Below are 12228 nucleotides of genomic sequence, written 5' to 3' on the forward strand. Positions count from 1 at the left end.
CCTTCCACAGTTTCCAATTATTTCCAAAACAAAAAATGCTTCTGTCAATATTTTGTTTACATATACATTCTTTCCCTCTTCTTTTGATCTCTTTGGGTTATATGCCTAGTGGTCAAAGAATATGCTACTGGGAGTAGTTAATGTTGACTGGCAGTTTCCTACCTGAAATTCTGAATCACAATTCTAAGGCAGAGAGCACTACTAATGGTTGCTCACAAGGAAGCAAGGTTCAAGTGGGGGCTAGTACTTGCAGGAAAGCAGCTCCCTTCTTGAGTAAAGGCCAGAGTACAGATAAGGAGAGCAGTGACCATATCTCTCACAGGATCATACAACCTTAGAAATACTGAAAAGCAGCAGACCCCCCAGAACAATCTTTGAAAACAGTAGCACCAAAAAACCTGAAGCATGGGGTAGTATCTTTCCATTCCCAAATAAGTAGAACCCAATTTTAACATAAAATTCAAAATCAAGAAATAGGCTGGAAAAATGAACAAACAACAGTAAAAAGAATTTGACTATAAGAAGCTACTATGGTGGTAGGGAAGACTAGGACAAACTCAGAAGAAGGCACGGCAACAGCTACAAACAAAGTCTTAAAGAAAAATGCTAATTGGACCCAATTCCTGGAAGAGTTAAAGAAAGATATAAGAGTAGTGGAGGGAAAATTGGGTAAAGAAATGAGAGTGATGTAAGAAAATTATGGAAAGGAAATTATGAGAATTAATGGTTTGATAAAAAAGAGGCACAAAAATACCGAAGAAAGTATGTAAATTGGAGCATTTAAAAACCATGACTTTTGATAAGTTTTATTATTTTTAGAATTGTCTATTCATGTCTTTAGTTCACTTTTCTATTAGAAAATAGTTTTTATTTATGACAATATTTTAATCATTTCCCTGTGCACCTTGAATAGCAGACTTTTAGCAAAGAAATTTGCAATAAATATGTTTTGGGGGTTACCTATTTCCCAACTAACAAACTGCAGTGACTATCTGTACAAAAAACTTTTTAATTATATGTAATCAAAATTGTTCATTTTATCTTCTCTGATCTCTATGCTGTGGTCAGGAAATGTTCCCCTCATTCTCAAAGGTATTTTCAGCAAGACCTGCCTCAGGCCAGTCCCCTATTTTAGCTTCTATATTGGAACAAAATGAGATACTAAAAGATCATTTAAAAGTTAACAAAAGGAGATTTATTTAGCCTTAGCAAAAGGATAATTAACAAGTATAAACACTGAGGACATGGGGTTGATTCAACTGAGTAAAATTTCCTTGTCTGAGCTATCCATCCATCACAATTAGCAGCTAGGCATCCTGGTATGTCTACAACTCCCTATAAGGCTTGTTTGTGTTCAGAGGACAAGGAAGTAATATCATCAATCTGAACCTTTAATATCTTGAATCAATAGATGTACCATTTACAATTTGCAATATTTTAAAAAATAATACAAATAGGAAATAGCTAAATTAAAGATGACTGACAGATTCTCATAATGCACTTGGGAGTGTCAACAATTTCCCCAATATATCCATTATTAAAATACAAAATGAACATAAATTCTTATAAAATCACAACAAATTTAACAGATATCTTTTTTTAATATATAGACAAGCTCTCTTTTATTTAAAATTCTTTTACCCTAGCCACATACAAAAAAGCAAGTTTCAATGTTTACTTCCAAAACCTTGAGTTTCAAATTCTCTCCCTTCCTCCCACTCCATTCCCCTCATTGAGAAAGCAAATTACTTGGTGTAGGTTAAAAATGTGTAGGCAGGGTGTCTAGGTGGCACAATGGATAGAGCACCATCCCTGGAGTCAGGAGTATATGAGTTCAAATCCGGCCTCAGACACTTAATAATGACCTAGCTGTGTGGCATTGGGCAAGTCACTTAACTCCACTGCCTTGCAAAAACCTAAAAAAAAGTGTAGCCATGAAGCACATTATTACAATAATCATGTTCTAAAAATGAATCTAATACCCCGGCAACCCTACCACAAAGAAACCTCAAGAAAAATAAAGTGAGAAAAAAAAAGTGTGCTTTAGTCTGTATTCAGACACCTTCAGCTCTTTCTTTGAGATGGATAGCATTCTTTATCATAAGTCCATCAGAGAAATTGCTTCAATGTTTTTTCCCACAGTTGCTATTGTTAGCTGTATTTCCCTCTATCCTATTCCCCCCCCACCTCAGTCATTCTATTCTCTCTCTCCTTTCACCCTGTCCCTCCTCAAAAGTGTGTTGTATCTGACTCTCCTCTCCCACAATGTTCCCTCTCTTCTGTTATCTACACACCCCCAGTCCCCTTTCTCCCATCCTTTGTCTCCTCTTTTCCTCTCCAGTAGAGATTTCTATACCCAATTCAGTATGTATGTTATTTCTTTACTGAGCCACTTTTTAACATTTTTTTTTAGATTTTTCAAGGCAATGGGGTTAAGTGGCTTGCCCAAGGCCACACAGCTAAGTAATTATTAAGTGTCTTAGGTCAGATTTGAACTCAGGTATTCCTGACTCCAAGGCTCTGTCCACTGCACCACCTAGCTGCCCCTACTGAGCCACTTTTGGTGAGAGTAAAGGCTCACTCACTCCCCCCACCTTCCCCCTCTTCCATTCCATTGCAAAAACTTTTCCTTGCCTCTTTATGTAAAATAACTTATCCCATTCTACCTCTCCTTTCCCTTTCTCCCAGTACATTCCTTTCTCACCCATTAATTGCATCTTTTTAATATATTGTACCTTCAAATTCAACTCCCTCCTGTGCGTTGTCTATTTTTACTCCTTTTAACTGCCCTAATAAATGAGAAAGTTCATATGAGTTATCAGTATCATCTTCCCATGCAGGAATACAAGTAGTTGAACATCATTAAGTCCCTCATGATTTACCCTTCCCCTTCACCCTGTCTATGCTTCACCTAAGTCCTGTACTAGAAAATCAAACTTCCTGTTCAGCTCTGGTTGTTTCATTAGGAAAGTTTGAAAGTCCTCTATTTCATTGAATGTCCATCTTTTCCCCTGAAAAAGTGCATTTTGTTTGCATGGGTAGTTGATTCTTGGTTGTAATCCAAGCTCTTTGCCTTCTGGAATAATCATATTCCAAGTCCTACAATCCCTTAATGTAGAAGCTGCTAAATTGTGTTATCCTGTCTGTAGCTCCATGATATTTGAATTGTTTCTTTCTAGCCACTTGTAATATTTTCTCTTTGACTTGTGAGTTCTGAAATTTGGCTATAATATTCCTGGCAGGTTTCACTTTAGGATCTCTTTCAGGAGGTGATGAGTGGATTCTTTCAATTTCTATTTTACTCTCTGCTTGTAGGATATTAGAGCAATTATCCTGGAGAATTTCTTGAAAGTCTAGCTTCTTTTTTCAGTCAGGACTTTCAGATAATCTTATAATTTTAAAATTATCTCTCCTGATAGATACAAGTCAGTTGTTTTTCCAATAAGATATTTCATATTTTCTTCTAGTTTTTCCATTCTTTTCTTTTTGTTTTATTGTTTCTTGATTTCTTACAAAGGCATCAGCTTCTCTTAACTCCAATCTACATTTTAAGGAATTATTTTCTTTAGAGAACTTTTATTTCTCCCTTTCCATCTGACCAATACTGCTTTTTATTTTGTTTTGTTTTTGTTTTTTGCAAGGAAATGGGATTAATGGGGCCAAGTGACTTGTCCAAGGTCCCATAGCTAGGTGATTATTAAGTGTCTGCGGCTGGATTTGAACTCAGGTTGTCCTGACTCCAGTGCCAGTGCTCTATTTGCTGCTCCACCTAGCTGCCCCATTTACACACTACCTAGCTGCCCTCCAATATTGCTTTTTAAGGCATTCTTCTCCTCATTGACCTTTTTGACTGTTTTTTTTTCATTTGATCCAAACTGATTTTGAAGATGTTATTTTTTGCAATATTTTTTGGTAATTCCTTCACCAAGTTGCTGACTTGGTTTTCATGAATTTCAATATCACTCCATTTCTCTTTCAAATTTTTCCTCTATTTCCCTTACTTGATTTTCAGAATGTTTTTTGAGCACTTCCATAGCCTGAGACCAATTCATATTTTTCTTAGAAGCTTTGCATACAGAAGTTTTGACTTTTTTATCTCCTGAATGTGTATTTTAATCCTCCGAAGGACCAAAGTAATTATCTATGGTTGGATTTTTTACTGTTGTTTGCTAATTTCCAGTCTAAGGTGGGGTTCTGATTCCAGGGTGGAGCATGCACTATCCCAAGCTTTTGAAGGTTTTTACAACTGTTTTTCAGGGACACCCTGTGCTCTGGTCTGTGGATGACCACAAACACGCCTTGCTGCCCTGAAACCGTGAGGTGAGTCCCTGCTCTGCTATAACAGTAAAGCTACTTTTACTGGACCTGAGACCTCAGACTGCAACCTGGATCTGAGTATGGGCAAAAGAGACAGAAACCTACCTCAGGGGTGGCAGAGACCTCTGCAAACTCCCCTGACCTTGAATGTTGAAAACTGTTTCTACATGTAAATGAGGGAAAAAAACACTAAAGATCAAACCTAAAAAAAAATTCATTAATGAAAAAGAATTTCCAAAGTTGAAAAATGGGGCTATAATCTATGATGTCAGATTGAATCCAGATGCAATTGAACTTTATTTCATTGTCAGCCCTGGAATCAGGAGTACCTGGGTTCAAATCCGGTCTCAGACACTTAATAATTACCTAGCTGTGTGGCCTTGGGCAAGCCACTTAACCCCATTGCCTTGCAAAAATCTAAAAAAAAAAATGGGTGTTTTGGACAGCTAGGTGATATAGTGAATAGAGTACCAAATCTGGAGTCAGAAAGACCTGAATTCAAATTTGACCTCAGAGACTTAATAATTGGCTAGTTGTGTGACCTTGGGCAAGTCACTTAGCCTCATTGCTTTAAATAATAAAAAGATTTTAAAAAAATGGGTGTTGGGGGTGGCTAGGTGGCGTAGTGTATAAAGCACCAGCCTTGGAGTCAGGAGTACCTGGGTTCAAATCCAGTCTCAGATACTTAATAATTACCTAGCTGTGTGGCCTTGGGCAAGCCACTTAACCCCATTTGCCTTGCAAAAAAAATGGGTGTTTTGTCAAAAGCTTTTTCTCAATTTACTAATATAATTATGTGATTTAGGAGAAAGTAGATTCTTTTATTGAACTAACCCTGAATTTCTAGTATAAATCTAATCTGCTTAATGCCTTTCAAAAAATATTTACAGCCTCTCAATATTTTATTCAATATTTTTACATGGATATTCATTAGGTATACTGGTTTATAGTTTTCTTTTTCAGTTTTATCTCTCCATAGTGTGGGTATCAAATTTATATTTGCATCATAGAAGGGATGTGGTAAGATCCCTTCTTCTCCTGTTTTTTTTTCCTTTTTCCTATTTTTGGAGACAATCAATGTTAAGTGATTTGCCCAGAGTCACATAGGTAGTGATCTGAGATTTGCATTCAGGTCCTCCTGATTCCAGGGCAAATGATCTTTCCATTTCATTCCTTAGCTGCTCCCTTTTTCTATTTCTTCAAACTGTTTATATAATTTGTAATTTTTTTTCTTTGACCATACAGCAGCCCCTATGTGCTCATTCTCAACTTGTACATGTATTTAGCCAAAAAAACCTGCTATTTTTGGTTCTGTGGTTGACTCTGTGTGTGATGATTTCTAATTCTGTAGCTTATATGCCCTCATTGGTGTACGTCCCATGAACAATAAGTCAGTAGACTCAATTAGATTTTAGAAAAGGTATTTTCTTCAAAACTGTATCATTAACAGAAGTTAAAAGCTGTTCCCCAAAGAAAAAGTTGGTGGGATATCTCCCACAAACACACAAATTCAGATTGAGGAAGTTGGCACAAATGTAAAGTACAATGTTAGTGAGACATACATGTAGAGAATACAAATAAAAAAACAACTCACAAGTATGAAAATATGGTATCTTGATGACTCTTTTTATTTCTAAAGAGTTCTCTTGAATTGAAATATGGGGCATGGTGTCAGGGTCCATGATGAATGATCTATTCCATTGTTCATGCAGGTTTTAAGTATAAAATTCGTTATCTTTTTCTGGTAGAAAGAGAAGGAAACCTTTTTGTCAACTCTTCCTGGTTCAGAGCTCAATTCCCTTGATGAGGTATCTTGCTGTAACTTGTGGTGACCATGTATCATATTCTCCAGATTTTTATTTATCTATGCAAATTGATGGTTTTTGTCCTTCATTCTTGAAAAAGACCATGATATCAGGGAAGTTATGCCATGACAAGCACATGAATTGGATATGAGTGAGGGGATGCTGTGCTAAGCAGCTGTCTCAGTTTCTCCTCCAGAGTCATCTGGATCCAGGGACCAGATATGAATCAGGATGCCTGGAGATTGTTCTAAATTGAGACAATCAAGGTTAAGTGACTTGACCAAAGTCACATAGCTAGTAAATGATAAGGGTCTAAAGCTGTATTCAAACTCCCTTTATCCTGACTCCAAGGCCAGTGCTCTATCACTTTTGCTACTTAGCTGCCCTATGAAAATGGGAAGGTGATGAGGAAGTCTCTGGTATAAGTACAAAGCTGATTGTCTCTTCTGGTTTCCTCATATTGACCAGAAGTACTCAAAGTCTCAGATCCCTTCAAGGTATTTTTGTTATTCAATCATTCAAGTCATGTCCAACTCTAGATGACCTCATTTGGGGCTTTCTTTGCAAAGATATTGGAGTGGTTTGCCATTTTATTCTTCATTTACATTTGAAAGAAACTCATCCTTATATCTCATTATCACTCCCCCCCCCCTTATTGTTGTCAATTTTGCCTGGGTCTAAAAAGGATACATTCTTTTTTAAAATTGTATTTATTTAATTATTTATTTACACATTACTAAAATAGTCTTTGTTGTAAGAATAAACAAAATTCCCCCTCCCCTCACAAAGATAAAGGAACTTCATGAAAAAGAAAGTGAGAGAAAAAGAAAAAATTGTACTTCATTCTGTGTTCAGATACCATCAGCTCTGTCTCTGGCATAGATCACATTCTTTATCATAAGTCCATCAGAGAAGTTGCTTCAACATTTTTTTCCACAGTTGCTATTACTAATTATATTTCTCTCCATCCATTCCTCCCCACTCCCATTTATTCTATTCTCATTCTCCTTTTATTTCATCCCTCCTTAAAAGTGTATTGTGCACCCCAACTGGTGCAGCAGACAGAGCACTAACCCAGGAACCAGAAGGACCCAAGCCCAAATCCTGCCCCAGACACCCAACAACCACCCAGACGCCTGGTCCTGGGTAGGCCACCCAATCCCACCACCTTGGAAAACCAAAAAAGTGTGTAGTATCTGACTACCCTCTCTCAAGCTCTTCCCCCTCCTTTATCACCTACACCCTCTCCCCCCCTCCCCTTTTTCCCCATCCCCTTCCTTTCCTTTTTCCTCTAGGGTAAGATAGATTTCTATATCCTATTAAGTGTGTATGTTGTTTCCTCTCTGAGTCATTTCTGATGAGAATGAAGGCTCACTCGTTCTCCCCTCACCTTCCCCGCCTTCCACTCCATTGAAAAGCTTTTCTTGATTCTTTTACATGATTTATTTTAGCCCATTCTACCTCTCATTTCCCTTTCCACAGTTCATTCAAAAGGATAATTCTTATAAAAATACTGATACAATTAGCTTTTTAATATAAATTTTATTTGATTTTTATATGATTTTCCATGCCCAAAGTTCCTTACCTTGCAAAGAAGCGAGGAGAGAAATTTCTAATATCTTTTTGGGGATGAACCTTAATCATTATTTTGCAGTATTTTGTTTGGATTATTTTGTTATTTTTCCTTCTTTTATATTGTTATGGTTATTGAGAATCTTGCTTTTTCCAGTTTTGCTCACATAATTTTTTATCAGGTCACATGTCTTCCCATGTTTCTCTTTATTCTTCATGTTTATCATTTCTCATAGCACAGTAATATTTTGGTACATTAATGGAATCACAACTTTTATAGCCATTTCCTAATCAAAGAACTTTAATGTTCTCTACTACCCTGAGAAATCTCTAGTTTAAAGTAATGAAATTTCTAGTTTAAAGCATATAGATATCATGAAAACAATTTTAAAATCTTAAGATGTCTGATCAGCACAATGACAAAATATGTTTCCAGAAGACCCTTAATGAAGTTTGTTACTTAACTCTTGACAGTGAGTTAATAGAAATAAGATGAAGAAATAGATGTATATTTTTAGACTATGTGAATTGATTTCATTTGACTTTGCTTATTTGTGATAAAACCTGGAAACACGATCATTAGATCATTGTATATTCAGTTTGATAACCTTTAAGAAATAGTTACAAATTGTTTTCCAGAATGGTTGGACTGGTTCACAGTATTACCAATAGTATACATTCTTTTAGCCTTTTTTGACATCTTAGGCAGTCTTATGAATGTGAGATGGTAACTAAATTTTTCATTTTCATTTCTCAAATAGTGACAGAGCATATTTTCACATGGCTATTGAGAGATTTGATTTCTTTTTTCTGAAAACTGACTATTCATATTCTTGACCATTTATTAAGTGGGGAATGACTTTCATTCTTGTACATTTGACTCAAGTCCTATATAATTTAGACCTTTGACATAAAAACAATATAAGAATCTTTCCCCATCAGCTTTTCTTCTAATTTTAGCTGCATTGTTTTTATTTTTGTAAATTTTTTTTTAAATTTTATGTAATCAAAATTATCCATTTTACCTCTTGTGATATTCTATATCTCTTGTTTGACCACAAACTCTTCCCCTATCTATATCAGGTAATTTCCATGTGCTGCTAATTTGTTCAACATTTTGAATTTTTTTTTAGGTTTTTTTTGGTAAGGCAAATGGGGTTAAGTGGCTTGCCCAAGGCCACACAGCTAGGTAATTATTAAGTGTCTGAGACTGGATTTGAACCCAGGTACTCCTGACTCCAGGGCTGGTGCTTTATCCACTATGCCACCTAGCCGCCCTGCTAACAAAACATTTTGAATTTATATTGATTTATGATATGAGATGTTTCTGTCAGATACTTTCTGGTTTTTTTTCAACTTTTTTTTGGTGTTTTTTTTTTACATTTGCAAAAAGTGTATAATTTTATTTAATCAGTTTTCATATTCTAGATCTTAGATCCTTGAGGGATAGAGCATCACTCAGATCCTGTGTCCAATGGCCTTCCCAGGAAGATTACTTCTGAATTTGGCTTGAACCATTCCACTATTTCCATGAGCTTGAGTAACTTTTTCCCAGATAACTCTTGTTCTGTTGGGTTTCCCACCAGGAGTCACTGTGTTGTTTTTTGCTTTGTATACATAAGCACATCTCTTGCCCAAATAGAATTCAGTTTCATCCCGGGCATAGACTCCTTCAATTTTCAGAAGAGCTGTGTGTTCTCTCTGGTTTCCTAGGCCTCTCTTGTAGCCAGCAAAAATGGCCTTGGACCACAGCCTTTCAGACATTTTGCTGTTGTAGAAGTCTTGTTTCCAGCAGGCCTTTCCGGCTCTAAGATGGAGGAAAGAGATCAACTGTTTTTTTGTTAAATATTGAGTTCTTGCACCAATAGCTGAAAATTTTTAATTTATCAAACATTAGATTATTACTCTGCTCATTTGTTTCTGAATATTGTGTACTTAATCTTTTGAACAGTCTATTTCTCACCCAGCACCAAATTTTTTTGATGACAGCTGTATCCCTTCCTTCTCGGCTCCTCCTGCTTACTCTTCCCACCACTCTCACTCCTCTCTCCTTATCTGTGTCAGTGGGAAGTTTATCTACCTCTGTGCACTATTTTATCTGCCCCCTATGCTTAATCAACAGTGGGGCTTCACTTCATTTTTTTAAGATTTTTTTTTCTCTCTTTACATTTCTTGTAAGTTCTTTTTTTTCTTCTTCCTTCTCTTTCTTCCTCTGATCCCCACCATGAATATAATATGATTGGGAAGGGCACTAGTCTTATGGTCTGCATCCTTTCCGGGATCATGTCATTAACTGGAAAGAAGGTCCTTTACCTGGACAGAAACTGATTATGGAAGTGAAACCCATCATACCACTGAAAAATTTATACAAGAGGTTTAATATACCAGGATCACCACTATTCTTATGAGAAGGGGAAAAAACATAATTCCCAAATTCCTTATGACAAATGGTCAATTGGTTAAGATGTTGCTTCATCTAGAAGTCATCTGATATCTGGACTTCAAAGTAACTCTAAAAGGAAGGGGAAAAAATCTACAAAGTTTCTTCTACTATGACAGAAGCCTTGACATCTAGCTGCTTCAGAAACATGGCTTTAGGAAATTCTTGCCATCTTTGATGAAAAAGACTACAGAACTTTTGAGGGTGTTGATATCAGGAAGACTACAATATAAGATATATATATATATGTAGTGTGATTTTGGCCTAGTTGTCATAGATTTCACTGGTCACACCTTTGTCTTTACAGACCTGATGACTGTTTAAATCAATCATGGTTAGCATCAACAGGATTAAACTTTATAACAATTCTTTGACAAAATTTTGCAAGAGTTCATATTTTTATCTGCTCTATGACCTTGGAGAATTTCCCAAAGAATTTTCAAGGCTAAGTGCCATTTATGGATGGCATAAGTACACTAAGTACCTATATGTTGGAAAAAAGCAATTGAAGAAATCATTGTATAAAGATGGATAATTGATTGGTGTGAAATCTGAAAGAAAGATTACCTGTTGCGAGCAGCTCATCTGTGACCCTAACTTTGTAAAAGAGAAACTAAAAAAAGTAGGCAAGGTGATTAGAGTTATCTAAACCACCCAATTAAGAATACTAATGATTCCAATTCATGCCAGATCATTATTCCACAGAAACAGATCAACTGGAAATCAAATATTTACATTTGTATGATTCCTTCTGCACACAATGTGACTGCACAAAGAAAGTATATTAGCATCATTAGTACTACCATGGAAATCAGAGAACCTGAGAAGGAAATCAGACCAGCATTAGAACTTTTGGGACCAATTGAACAGAAATTTGTTTACATAAATGATCTTTATGTTTCAATTGATTTGTGAACAGAGACTCAGATATCCATTTCCCACACTTATGATGCAGCAAATCACTTTGTTTTTGTTTTGTTTTTTTTAGAAAGATTTTATTTATTTTGAGTTTTATAATTTTTTCCCCATTCTTGCTTCCCTTCCCCCAAACCCACAGAAGGCATTCTGTTAGTCTTTACATTGTTTCTGTGGTATACATTGATCTCAGTTAAATGTGATGAGAGAGAAATCATATTCTTAGGGAAAAAAATAAAGTTTAAGAGAAAGTGAAATTACATAATAAGATAACAGGGTTGTTGTTTTTTTAAATTAAAGGTAATAGTCTTTGATCTTTGTTTAAACTCCACAATTTTTCTCTGGATACAGATTGTTTTCTCCATCACAGACAGCCCCAAATTGTCCCTGGTTGTGGCACTGACAGAATGAGCAAGTCCATCAAGGTTGATAATCACCCCTATGTTGCTGTTAGGGTGTACAATGTTTTTCTGGTTCTGCTCATCTCGCTCAGCATGAGTTCATGCAAATCCCTCCAGGCTTCCCTGAATTCCCATCCCTGCTGGTTTCCAATAGAACAATAGTGTTCTAAGACATACATATACCACAGTTTGTTAAGCCATTCCTCAATTGAAGGACATTCGCTTACTTCCAGTTCTTTGCCAGATAACTTGTTATGATATTAGAGACATTTACAAGAGAATGATAGGGTCTGAGTTTGACTGTGAAGAAATAAAATGAAATGAAAGAAAAAATGACATTTATGGGGAAGACTAATAGTAATATGCTAATATTGAATTAGGAGATATTTAAAGTTTAGCTAATGCAGAGTTATATCAAGAACCTAATGAACATTATATGAAATCATTATTGAATTATATGCTTTTGTCATCACGTCTTTGAAGAGTTCTGTGCCCCTAAATATTCTCCCTTCCCCCTTCCCTAATATTTTGTATTACTATCTTTCTCCTGGGATGACTATCCAGAAGTGATAGATTGCTATAATTATGTTCAATTTCCTAGAGTATGTGTGTATGCTAGTACATCTGTGTGTTTTTGAAAGGAAAGCATATGACTCCCTGAAGCAAACAATTAGATGTATTTGTAACTTTAAATAGTATAGCCTTTTCAACTGTGTGCTTCTTGGGTTTGTGTTGATTCTATAAGTTCATGAGTTATCTATTCTCTTAAACATTAATA

The 12228-nt window shown here is 35.9% G+C and overlaps 2 pseudogenes; one reads left to right on the forward strand and one right to left on the reverse strand.

Moving 5' to 3' along the window:
- Nucleotides 1-9152: 9152 nt before the first annotated feature.
- On the reverse strand, nt 9153-9473 carry LOC141511410 (large ribosomal subunit protein eL33 pseudogene; annotated as a pseudogene).
- Nucleotides 9474-9676: 203 nt separating this feature from the next.
- LOC141512080 (rab GDP dissociation inhibitor beta-like) lies at nt 9677-11805 on the forward strand (annotated as a pseudogene).
- The last annotated feature ends 423 nt before the right edge of the window (nt 11806-12228 follow it).

The sequence above is a fragment of the Macrotis lagotis genome, chromosome 2 (genome assembly GCF_037893015.1).
Source record: "Macrotis lagotis isolate mMagLag1 chromosome 2, bilby.v1.9.chrom.fasta, whole genome shotgun sequence".
Taxonomy (NCBI): domain Eukaryota; kingdom Metazoa; phylum Chordata; class Mammalia; order Peramelemorphia; family Peramelidae; genus Macrotis; species Macrotis lagotis.